Raw genomic sequence first — 12960 nt, 5'->3', positions numbered from 1 at the left:
AGAAAGGGGCCACGGTGTTTCTGTATCTCTATTATGTTGGTGCGGCTTCGGAACTTTTAAATATCTCGATATATCTCGAAAACTACGCTTCTGATCAAAAAATATCATAGAACATAAATTGTAGGAAACATAATTCTCTACAAAAAAGGTCTCTTAACATTTTGCCATAGCTCTCTTCGTTTCCGAGATATTTGCAGATTTATCTCAAGGGAAGGGGCCTGACGGACATATTTCGAGATATTTCTTCTACTTGTTGTTCTTCTTCTGCACAGCTAAGCTGGAAGTGGCATTTGCAGCTCGCAATAGTGCAGAGTTATCTCAAAGAAAGGGGCCACGGTGTTTCTGTATCTCTATTATGTTGGTGCGGCTTCGGAACTTTTAAATATCTTGATATATCTCGAGAACTACGCATCTGGTCAAAAAATATCATAGAACATAAAAAGTAGGAAACTTAATTCTCTACAGAAAAGGTCTCTTAACATTTTGCCATAGCTCTCTTCGTTTCCGAGATATTTGCAGATTTATCTCAAGGGAAGGGGCCTGACGGACATATTTCGAGATATTTGTTATTCTTGTTGTTCTTCTTCTGCACAGCTAAGCTGGAAGTGGCATTTGCAGCTCGCAATAGTGCAGAGTTATCTCAAAGAAAGGGGCCACGGTGTTTCTGTATCTCTATTATGTTGGTGCGGCTTCGGAACTTTTAAATATCTCGATATATCTCGAAAACTACGCTTCTGATCAAAAAATATCATAGAACATAAAAAGTAGGAAACTTAATTCTCTACAGAAAAGGTCTCTTAACATTTTGCCATAGCTCTCTTCGTTTCCGAGATATTTGCAGATTTATCTCAAGGGAAGGGTCCTGACGGACATATTTCGAGATATTTCTTATTCTTGTTGTTCTTCTTCTGCACAGCTAAGCTGGAAGTGGCATTTGCAGCTCGCAATAGTGCAGAGTTATCTCAAAGAAAGGGGCCACGGTGTTTCTGTATCTCTATTATGTTGGTGCGGCTTCGGAACTTTTAAATATCTTGATATATCTCGAGAACTACGCATCTGATCAAAAAATATCATAGAACATAAAAAGTAGGAAACTTAATTCTCTACAAAAAAGGTCTCTTAACATTTTGCCATAGCTCGCTTCGTTTCCGAGATATTTGCAGATTTATCTCAAGGGAAGGGGCATGACGGACATATTTCGAGATATTTCTTCTTCTTGTTGTTCTTCTTCTGCACAGCTAAGCTGGAAGTGGCATTTGCGGCTCGCACTAGTGCAGAGTTATCTCAAAGAAAGGGGCCACGGTGTTTCTGTATCTCTATTATGTTGGTGCGGCTTCGGAACTTTTAAATATCTCGATATATCTCGAAAACTACGCTTCTGATCAAAAAATATCATAGAACATAAATTGTAGGAAACATAATTCTCTACAAAAAAGGTCTCTTAACATTTTGCCATAGCTCGCTTCGTTTCCGAGATATTTGCAGATATATCTCAAGGGACGGGGCCTGACGGACATATTTCGAGATATTTCTTCTTCTTGTTCTTCTTCTTCTGCACACCTAACCTGGAAGTGGCATTTGCAGCTCGCAATAGTGCAGAGTTATCTCAAAGAGAGGGGCCACGGTGTTTCTGTATCTCTATTATGTTGGTGCGGCTTCGGAACTTTTAAATATCTTGATATATCTCGAGAACTACGCATCTGATCAAAAAATATCATAGAACATAAAAAGTGGGAAACTTAATTCTCTACAAAAAAGGTCTCTTAACATTTTGCCATAGCTCGCTTCGTTTCCGAGATATTTGCAGATTTATCTCAAGGGAAGGGGCCTGACGGACATATTTCGAGATATTTCTTCTTCTTGTTGTTCTTCTTCTGCACAGCTAAGCTGGAAGTGGCATTTGCAGCTCGCAATAGTGCAGAGTTATCTCAAAGAAGGGGGCCACGGTGTTTCTGTATCTCTATTATGTTGGTGCGGCTTCGGAACTTTTAAATATCTTGATATATCTCGAGAACTACGCATCTGGTCAAAAAATATCATAGAACATAAAAAGTAGGAAACTTAATTCTCTACAGAAAAGGTCTCTTAACATTTTGCCATAGCTCTCTTCGTTTCCGAGATATTTGCAGATTTATCTCAAGGGAAGGGGCATGACGGACATATTTCGAGATATTTCTTCTTCTTGTTGTTCTTCTTCTGCACAGCTAAGCTGGAAGTGGCATTTGCGGCTCGCACTAGTGCAGAGTTATCTCAAAGAAAGGGGCCACGGTGTTTCTGTATCTCTATTATGTTGGTGCGGCTTCGGAACTTTTAAATATCTCGATATATCTCGAAAACTACGCTTCTGATCAAAAAATATCATAGAACATAAATTGTAGGAAACATAATTCTCTACAAAAAAGGTCTCTTAACATTTTGCCATAGCTCTCTTCGTTTCCGAGATATTTGCAGATTTATCTCAAGGGAAGGGGCCTGACGGACATATTTCGAGATATTTCTTCTACTTGTTGTTCTTCTTCTGCACAGCTAAGCTGGAAGTGGCATTTGCAGCTCGCAATAGTGCAGAGTTATCTCAAAGAAAGGGGCCACGGTGTTTCTGTATCTCTATTATGTTGGTGCGGCTTCGGAACTTTTAAATATCTTGATATATCTCGAGAACTACGCATCTGGTCAAAAAATATCATAGAACATAAAAAGTAGGAAACTTAATTCTCTACAGAAAAGGTCTCTTAACATTTTGCCATAGCTCTCTTCGTTTCCGAGATATTTGCAGATTTATCTCAAGGGAAGGGGCCTGACGGACATATTTCGAGATATTTGTTATTCTTGTTGTTCTTCTTCTGCACAGCTAAGCTGGAAGTGGCATTTGCAGCTCGCAATAGTGCAGAGTTATCTCAAAGAAAGGGGCCACGGTGTTTCTGTATCTCTATTATGTTGGTGCGGCTTCGGAACTTTTAAATATCTCGATATATCTCGAAAACTACGCTTCTGATCAAAAAATATCATAGAACATAAAAAGTAGGAAACTTAATTCTCTACAGAAAAGGTCTCTTAACATTTTGCCATAGCTCTCTTCGTTTCCGAGATATTTGCAGATTTATCTCAAGGGAAGGGTCCTGACGGACATATTTCGAGATATTTCTTATTCTTGTTGTTCTTCTTCTGCACAGCTAAGCTGGAAGTGGCATTTGCAGCTCGCAATAGTGCAGAGTTATCTCAAAGAAAGGGGCCACGGTGTTTCTGTATCTCTATTATGTTGGTGCGGCTTCGGAACTTTTAAATATCTTGATATATCTCGAGAACTACGCATCTGATCAAAAAATATCATAGAACATAAAAAGTAGGAAACTTAATTCTCTACAAAAAAGGTCTCTTAACATTTTGCCATAGCTCGCTTCGTTTCCGAGATATTTGCAGATTTATCTCAAGGGAAGGGGCATGACGGACATATTTCGAGATATTTCTTCTTCTTGTTGTTCTTCTTCTGCACAGCTAAGCTGGAAGTGGCATTTGCGGCTCGCACTAGTGCAGAGTTATCTCAAAGAAAGGGGCCACGGTGTTTCTGTATCTCTATTATGTTGGTGCGGCTTCGGAACTTTTAAATATCTCGATATATCTCGAAAACTACGCTTCTGATCAAAAAATATCATAGAACATAAATTGTAGGAAACATAATTCTCTACAAAAAAGGTCTCTTAACATTTTGCCATAGCTCGCTTCGTTTCCGAGATATTTGCAGATATATCTCAAGGGACGGGGCCTGACGGACATATTTCGAGATATTTCTTCTTCTTGTTGTTCTTCTTCTGCACACCTAACCTGGAAGTGGCATTTGCAGCTCGCAATAGTGCAGAGTTATCTCAAAGAGAGGGGCCACGGTGTTTCTGTATCTCTATTATGTTGGTGCGGCTTCGGAACTTTTAAATATCTTGATATATCTCGAGAACTACGCATCTGATCAAAAAATATCATAGAACATAAAAAGTGGGAAACTTAATTCTCTACAAAAAAGGTCTCTTAACATTTTGCCATAGCTCGCTTCGTTTCCGAGATATTTGCAGATTTATCTCAAGGGAAGGGGCCTGACGGACATATTTCGAGATATTTCTTCTTCTTGTTGTTCTTCTTCTGCACAGCTAAGCTGGAAGTGGCATTTGCAGCTCGCAATAGTGCAGAGTTATCTCAAAGAAGGGGGCCACGGTGTTTCTGTATCTCTATTATGTTGGTGCGGCTTCGGAACTTTTAAATATCTTGATATATCTCGAGAACTACGCATCTGGTCAAAAAATATCATAGAACATAAAAAGTAGGAAACTTAATTCTCTACAGAAAAGGTCTCTTAACATTTTGCCATAGCTCTCTTCGTTTCCGAGATATTTGCAGATTTATCTCAAGGGAAGGGGCCTGACGGACATATTTCGAGATATTTCTTATTCTTGTTGTTCTTCTTCTGCACAGCTAAGCTGGAAGTGGCATTTGCAGCTCGCAATAGTGCAGAGTTATCTCAAAGAAAGGGGCCACGGTGTTTCTGTATCTCTATTATGTTGGTGCGGCTTCGGAACTTTTAAATATCTCGATATATCTCGAAAACTACGCTTCTGATCAAAAAATATCATACAACATAAATTGTAGGAAACATAATTCTCTACAAAAAAGGTCTCTTAACATTTTGCCATAGCTCGCTTCGTTTCCGAGATATTTGCAGATTTATCTCAAGGGAAGGGGCATGACGGACATATTTCGAGATATTTCTTCTTCTTGTTGTTCTTCTTCTGCACAGCTAAGCTGGAAGTGGCATTTGCGGCTCGCACTAGTGCAGAGTTATCTCAAAGAAAGGGGCCACGGTGTTTCTGTATCTCTATTATGTTGGTGCGGCTTCGGAACTTTTAAATATCTCGATATATCTCGAAAACTACGCTTCTGATCAAAAAATATCATAGAACATGAATTGTAGGAAACATAATTCTCTACAAAAAAGGTCTCTTAACATTTTGCCATAGCTCGCTTCGTTTCCGAGATATTTGCAGATATATCTCAAGGGAAGGGGCCTGACGGACATATTTCGAGATATTTCTTCTTCTTGTTGTTCTTCTTCTGCACACCTAACCTGGAAGTGGCATTTGCAGCTCGCAATAGTGCAGAGTTATCTCAAAGAAAGGGGCCGCGGTGTTTCTGTATCTCTATTATGTTGGTGCGGCTTCGGAACTTTTAAATATCTTGATATATCTCGAGAACTACGCATCTGATCAAAAAATATCATAGAACATAAAAAGTGGGAAACTTAATTCTCTACAAAAAAGGTCTCTTAACATTTTGCCATAGCTCGCTTCGTTTCCGAGATATTTGCAGATTTATCTCAAGGGAAGGGGCCTGACGGACATATTTCGAGATATTTCTTCTTCTTGTTGTTCTTCTTCTGCACAGCTAAGCTGGAAGTGGCATTTGCAGCTCGCAATAGTGCAGAGTTATCTCAAAGAAAGGGGCCACGGTGTTTCTGTATCTCTATTATGTTGGTGCGGCTTCGGAACTTTTAAATATCTCGATATATCTCGAGAACAACGCTTCTGATCAAAAAATATCATAGAACATAAATTGTAGGAAACATAATTCTCTACAAAAAAGTTCTCTTAACATTTTGCCATAGCTCGCTTCGTTTCCGAGATATTTGCAGATATATCTCAAGGGAAGGGGCCTGACGGACATATTTCGAGATATTTCTTCTTCTTGTTGTTCTTCTTCTGCACAGCTAACCTGGAAGTGGCATTTGCAGCTCGCAATAGTGCAGAGTTATCTCAAAGAAAGGGGCCACGGTGTTTCTGTATCTCTATTATGTTGGTGCGGCTTCGGAACTTTTAAATATCTTGATATATCTCGAGAACTACGCATCTGATCAAAAAATATCGTAGAACGTAAAAAGTAGGAAACTTAATTCTCTACAAAAAAGGTCTCTTAACATTTTGCCATAGCTCGCTTCGTTTCCGAGATATTTGCAGATTTATCTCAAGGGAAGGGGCCTGACGGACATATTTCGAGATATTTCTTCTTCTTGTTGTTCTTCTTCTGCACAGCTAAGCTGGAAGTGGCATTTGCAGCTCGCAATAGTGCAGAGTTATCTCAAAGAAGGGGGCCACGGTGTTTCTGTATCTCTATTATGTTGGTGCGGCTTCGGAACTTTTAAATATCTTGATATATCTCGAGAACTACGCATCTGATCAAAAAATATCATAGAACATAAAAAGTAGGAAACTTAATTCTCTACAGAAAAGGTCTCTTAACATTTTGCCGTAGCTCTCTTCGTTTCCGAGATATTTGCAGATTTATCTCAAGGGAAGGGGCCTGACGGACATATTTCGAGATATTTCTTATTCTTGTTGTTCTTCTTCTGCACAGCTAAGCTGGAAGTGGCATTTGCAGCTCGCAATAGTGCAGAGTTATCTCAAAGAAAGGGGCCACGGTGTTTCTGTATCTCTATTATGTTGGTGCGGCTTCGGAACTTTTAAATATCTCGATATATCTCGAAAACTACGCTTCTGATCAAAAAATATCATAGAACATAAATTGTGGGAAACTTAATTCTCTACAAAAAAGGTCTCTTAACATTTTGCCATAGCTCTCTTCGTTTCCGAGATATTTGCAGAGTTATCTCAAGGGAAGGGGCCTGACGGACATATTTCGAGATATTTCTTCTTTTTGTTGTTCTTCTTCTGCACAGCTAACCTGGAAGTGGCATTTGCAGCTCGCAATAGTGCAGAGTTATCTCAAAGAAAGGGGCCACGGTGTTTCTGTATCTCTATTATGTTGGTGCGGCTTCGGAACTTTTAAATATCTTGATATATCTCGAGAACTACGCATCTGATCAAAAAATATCATAGAACATAAAAAGTGGGAAACTTAATTCTCTACAAAAAAGGTCTCTTAACATTTTGCCATAGCTCGCTTCGTTTCCGAGATATTTGCAGATTTATCTCAAGGGAAGGGGCCTGACGGACATATTTCGAGATATTTCTTCTTCTTGTTGTTCTTCTTCTGCACAGCTAAGCTGGAAGTGGCATTTGCAGCTCGCAATAGTGCAGAGTTATCTCAAAGAAAGGGGCCACGGTGTTTCTGTATCTCTATTATGTTGGTGCGGCTTCGGAACTTTTAAATATCTCGATATATCTCGAAAACTACGCTTCTGATCAAAAAATATCATAGAACATAAATTGTAGGAAACTTAATTCTCTACAAAAAAGGTCTCTTAACATTTTGCCATAGCTCTCTTCGTTTCCGAGATATTTGCATATTTATCTCAAGGGAAGGGGCCTGACGGACATATTTCGAGATATTTCTTCTTCTTGTTGTTCTTCTTCTGCACAGCTAAGCTGGAAGTGGCATTTGCAGCTCCCAATAGTGCAGAGTTATCTCAAAGAAAGGGGCCACGGTGTTTCTGTATCTCTATTATGTTGGTGCGGCTTCGGAACTTTTAAATATCTTGATATATCTCGAGAACTACGCATCTGGTCAAAAAATATCATAGAACATAAAAAGTAGGAAACTTAATTCTCTACAGAAAAGGTCTCTTAACATTTTGCCATAGCTCTCTTCGTTTCCGAGATATTTGCAGATTTATCTCAAGGGAAGGGGCCTGACGGACATATTTCGAGATATTTCTTCTTCTTGTTGTTCTTCTTCTGCACAGCTAAGCTGGAAGTGGCATTTGCAGCTCGCAATAGTGCAGAGTTATCTCAAAGAAGGGGGCCACGGTGTTTCTGTATCTCTATTATGTTGGTGCGGCTTCGGAACTTTTAAATATCTTGATATATCTCGAGAACTACGCATCTGATCAAAAAATATCATAGAACATAAAAAGTAGGAAACTTAATTCTCTACAAAAAAGGTCTCTCAACATTTTGCCATAGCTCGCTTCGTTTCCGAGATATTTGCAGATTTATCTCAAGGGAAGGGGCCTGACGGACATATTTCGAGATATTTCTTCTTCTTGTTGTTCTTCTTCTGCACAGCTAACCTGGAAGTGGCATTTGCAGCTCGCAATAGTGCAGAGTTATCTCAAAGAAAGGGGCCACGGTGTTTCTGTATCTCTATTATGTTGGTGCGGCTTCGGAACTTTTAAATATCTTGATATATCTCGAGAACTACGCATCTGATCAAAAAATATCATAGAACATAAAAAGTAGGAAACTTAATTCTCTACAAAAAAGGTCTCTTAACATTTTGCCATAGCTCGCTTCGTTTCCGAGATATTTGCAGATTTATCTCAAGGGAAGGGGCCTGACGGACATATTTCGAGATATTTCTTCTTCTTGTTGTTCTTCTTCTGCACAGCTAAGCTGGAAGTGGCATTTGCAGCTCGCAATAGTGCAGAGTTATCTCAAAGAAGGGGGCCACGGTGTTTCTGTATCTCTATTATGTTGGTGCGGCTTCGGAACTTTTAAATATCTTGATATATCTCGAGAACTACGCATCTGATCAAAAAATATCATAGAACATAAAAAGTAGGAAACTTAATTCTCTACAGAAAAGGTCTCTTAACATTTTGCCATAGCTCTCTTCGTTTCCGAGATATTTGCAGATTTATCTCAAGGGAAGGGGCCTGACGGACATATTTCGAGATATTTCTTATTCTTGTTGTTCTTCTTCTGCACAGCTAAGCTGGAAGTGGCATTTGCAGCTCGCAATAGTGCACAGTTATCTCAAAGAAAGGGGCCACGGTGTTTCTGTATCTCTATTATGTTGGTGCGGCTTCGGAACTTTTAAATATCTCGATATATCTCGAAAACTACGCTTCTGATCAAAAAATATCATAGAACATAAATTGTGGGAAACTTAATTCTCTACAAAAAAGGTCTCTTAACATTTTGCCATAGCTCTCTTCGTTTCCGAGATATTTGCAGAGTTATCTCAAGGGAAGGGGCCTGACGGACATATTTCGAGATATTTCTTCTTTTTGTTGTTCTTCTTCTGCACAGCTAAGCTGGAAGTGGCATTTGCAGCTCGCAATAGTGCAGAGTTATCTCAAAGAAAGGGGCCACGGTGTTTCTGTATCTCTATTATGTTGGTGCGGCTTCGGAACTTTTAAATATCTTGATATATCTCGAGAACTACGCATCTGATCAAAAAATATCATAGAACATAAAAAGTAGGAAACTTAATTCTCTACAAAAAAGGTCTCTCAACATTTTGCCATAGCTCGCTTCGTTTCCGAGATATTTGCAGATTTATCTCAAGGGAAGGGGCCTGACGGACATATTTCGAGATATTTCTTCTTCTTGTTGTTCTTCTTCTGCACAGCTAACCTGGAAGTGGCATTTGCAGCTCGCAATAGTGCAGAGTTATCTCAAAGAAAGGGGCCACGGTGTTTCTGTATCTCTATTATGTTGGTGCGGCTTCGGAACTTTTAAATATCTTGATATATCTCGAGAACTACGCATCTGATCAAAAAATATCATAGAACATAAAAAGTAGGGAACTTAATTCTCTACAAAAAAGGTCTCTCAACATTTTGCCATAGCTCGCTTCGTTTCCGAGATATTTGCAGATTTATCTCAAGGGAAGGGGCCTGACGGACATATTTCGAGATATTTCTTCTTCTTGTTGTTCTTCTTCTGCACAGCTAAGCTGGAAGTGGCATTTGCAGCTCGCAATAGTGCACAGTTATCTCAAAGAAAGGGGCCACGGTGTTTGTGTATCTCTATTATGTTGGTGCGGCTTCGGAACTTTTAAATATCTCGATATATCTCGAAAACTACGCTTCTGATCAAAAAATATCATAGAACATAAATTGTGGGAAACTTAATTCTCTACAAAAAAGGTCTCTTAACATTTTGCCATAGCTCTCTTCGTTTCCGAGATATTTGCAGAGTTATCTCAAGGGAAGGGGCCTGACGGACATATTTCGAGATATTTCTTCTTTTTGTTGTTCTTCTTCTGCACAGCTAAGCTGGAAGTGGCATTTGCAGCTCGCAATAGTGCAGAGTTATCTCAAAGAAAGGGGCCACGGTGTTTCTGTATCTCTATTATGTTGGTGCGGCTTCGGAACTTTTAAATATCTTGATATATCTCGAGAACTACGCATCTGATCAAAAAATATCATAGAACATAAAAAGTAGGAAACTTAATTCTCTACAAAAAAGGTCTCTTAACATTTTGCCATAGCTCGCTTCGTTTCCGAGATATTTGCAGATATATCTCAAGGGAAGGGGCCTGACGGACATATTTCGAGATATTTCTTCTTCTTGTTGTTCTTCTTCTGCACAGCTAAGCTGGAAGTGGCATTTGCAGCTCGCAATAGTGCAGAGTTATCTCAAAGAAGGGGGCCACGGTGTTTCTGTATCTCTATTATGTTGGTGCGGCTTCGGAACTTTTAAATATCTTGATATATCTCGAGAACTACGCATCTGATCAAAAAATATCATAGAACATAAAAAGTAGGAAACTTAATTCTCTACAGAAAAGGTCTCTTAACATTTTGCCATAGCTCTCTTCGTTTCCGAGATATTTGCAGATTTATCTCAAGGGAAGGGGCCTGACGGACATATTTAGAGATATTTCTTATTCTTGTTGTTCTTCTTCTGCACAGCTAAGCTGGAAGTGGCATTTGCAGCTCGCAATAGTGCACAGTTATCTCAAAGAAAGGGGCCACGGTGTTTCTGTATCTCTATTATGTTGGTGCGGCTTCGGAACTTTTAAATATCTCGATATATCTCGAAAACTACGCTTCTGATCAAAAAATATCATAGAACATAAATTGTGGGAAACTTAATTCTCTACAAAAAAGGTCTCTCAACATTTTGCCATAGCTCGCTTCGTTTCCGAGATATTTGCAGATTTATCTCAAGGGAAGGGGCCTGACGGACATATTTCGAGATATTTCTTCTTCTTGTTGTTCTTCTTCTGCACAGCTAACCTGGAAGTGGCATTTGCAGCTCGCAATAGTGCAGAGTTATCTCAAAGAAAGGGGCCACGGTGTTTCTGTATCTCTATTATGTTGGTGCGGCTTCGGAACTTTTAAATATCTTGATATATCTCGAGAACTACGCATCTGATCAAAAAATATCATAGAACATAAAAAGTAGGAAACTTAATTCTCTACAAAAAAGGTCTCTTAACATTTTGCCATAGCTCGCTTCGTTTCCGAGATATTTGCAGATTTATCTCAAGGGAAGGGGCCTGACGGACATATTTCGAGATATTTCTTCTTCTTGTTGTTCTTCTTCTGCACAGCTAAGCTGGAAGTGGCATTTGCAGCTCGCAATAGTGCAGAGTTATCTCAAAGAAGGGGGCCACGGTGTTTCTGTATCTCTATTATGTTGGTGCGGCTTCGGAACTTTTAAATATCTTGATATATCTCGAGAACTACGCATCTGATCAAAAAATATCATAGAACATAAAAAGTAGGAAACTTAATTCTCTACAGAAAAGGTCTCTTAACATTTTGCCATAGCTCTCTTCGTTTCCGAGATATTTGCAGATTTATCTCAAGGGAAGGGGCCTGACGGACATATTTCGAGATATTTCTTATTCTTGCTGTTCTTCTTCTGCACAGCTAAGCTGGAAGTGGCATTTGCGGCTCGCACTAGTGCAGAGTTATCTCAAAGAAAGGGGCCACGGTGTTTCTGTATCTCTATTATGTTGGTGCGGCTTCGGAACTTTTAAATATCTTGATATATCTCGAGAACTACGCATCTGATCAAAAAATATCATAGAACATAAAAAGTAGGAAACTTAATTCTCTACAAAAAAGGTCTCTCAACATTTTGCCATAGCTCGCTTCGTTTCCGAGATATTTGCAGATTTATCTCAAGGGAAGGGGCCTGACGGACATATTTCGAGATATTTCTTCTTCTTGTTGTTCTTCTTCTGCACAGCTAACCTGGAAGTGGCATTTGCAGCTCGCAATAGTGCAGAGTTATCTCAAAGAAAGGGGCCACGGTGTTTCTGTATCTCTATTATGTTGGTGCGGCTTCGGAACTTTTAAATATCTTGATATATCTCGAGAACTACGCATCTGATCAAAAAATATCATAGAACATAAAAAGTAGGAAACTTAATTCTCTACAGAAAAGGTCTCTTAACATTTTGCCATAGCTCTCTTCGTTTCCGAGATATTTGCAGATTTATCTCAAGGGAAGGGGCCTGACGGACATATTTCGAGATATTTCTTATTCTTGTTGTTCTTCTGCTGCACAGCTAAGCTGGAAGTGGCATTTGCAGCTCGCAATAGTGCAGAGTTATCTCAAAGAAGGGGGCCACGGTGTTTCTGTATCTCTATTATGTTGGTGCGGCTTCGGAACTTTTAAATATCTTGATATATCTCGAGAACTAGGCATCTGATCAAAAAATATCATAGAACATAAAAAGTAGGAAACTTAATTCTCTACAAAAAAGGTCTCTTAACATTTTGCCATAGCTCGCTTCGTTTCCGAGATATTTGCAGATTTATCTCAAGGGAAGGGGCCTGACGCACATATTTCGAGATATTTCTTCTTCTTGTTGTTCTTCTTCTGCACAGCTAAGCTGGAAGTGGCATTTGCAGCTCGCAATAGTGCAGAGTTATCTCAAAGAAGGGGGCCACAGTGTTTCTGTATCTCTATTATGTTGGTGCGGCTTCAGAACTTTTAAATATCTTGATATATCTCGAGAACTACGCATCTGATCAAAAAATATCATAGAACATAAAAAGTAGGAAACTCAATTCTCTACAGAAAAGGTCTCTTAACATTTTGCCATAGCTCTCTTCGTTTCCGAGATATTTGCAGATTTATCTCAAGGGAAGGGGCCTGGCGGACATATTTCGAGATATTTCTTATTCTTGTTGTTCTTCTTCTGCACAGCTAAGCTGGAAGTGGCATTTGCAGCTCGCAATAGTGCACAGTTATCTCAAAGAAAGGGGCCACGGTGTTTCTGTATCTCTATTATGTTGGTGCGCCTTCGGAACTTTTAAATATCTCGATATATCTCGAA

This window comes from Osmia lignaria, chromosome 11 (genome assembly GCF_051020975.1).
Source record: "Osmia lignaria lignaria isolate PbOS001 chromosome 11, iyOsmLign1, whole genome shotgun sequence".
Classification (NCBI taxonomy): domain Eukaryota; kingdom Metazoa; phylum Arthropoda; class Insecta; order Hymenoptera; family Megachilidae; genus Osmia; species Osmia lignaria.
This window is presented reverse-complemented; position numbering follows the sequence as displayed.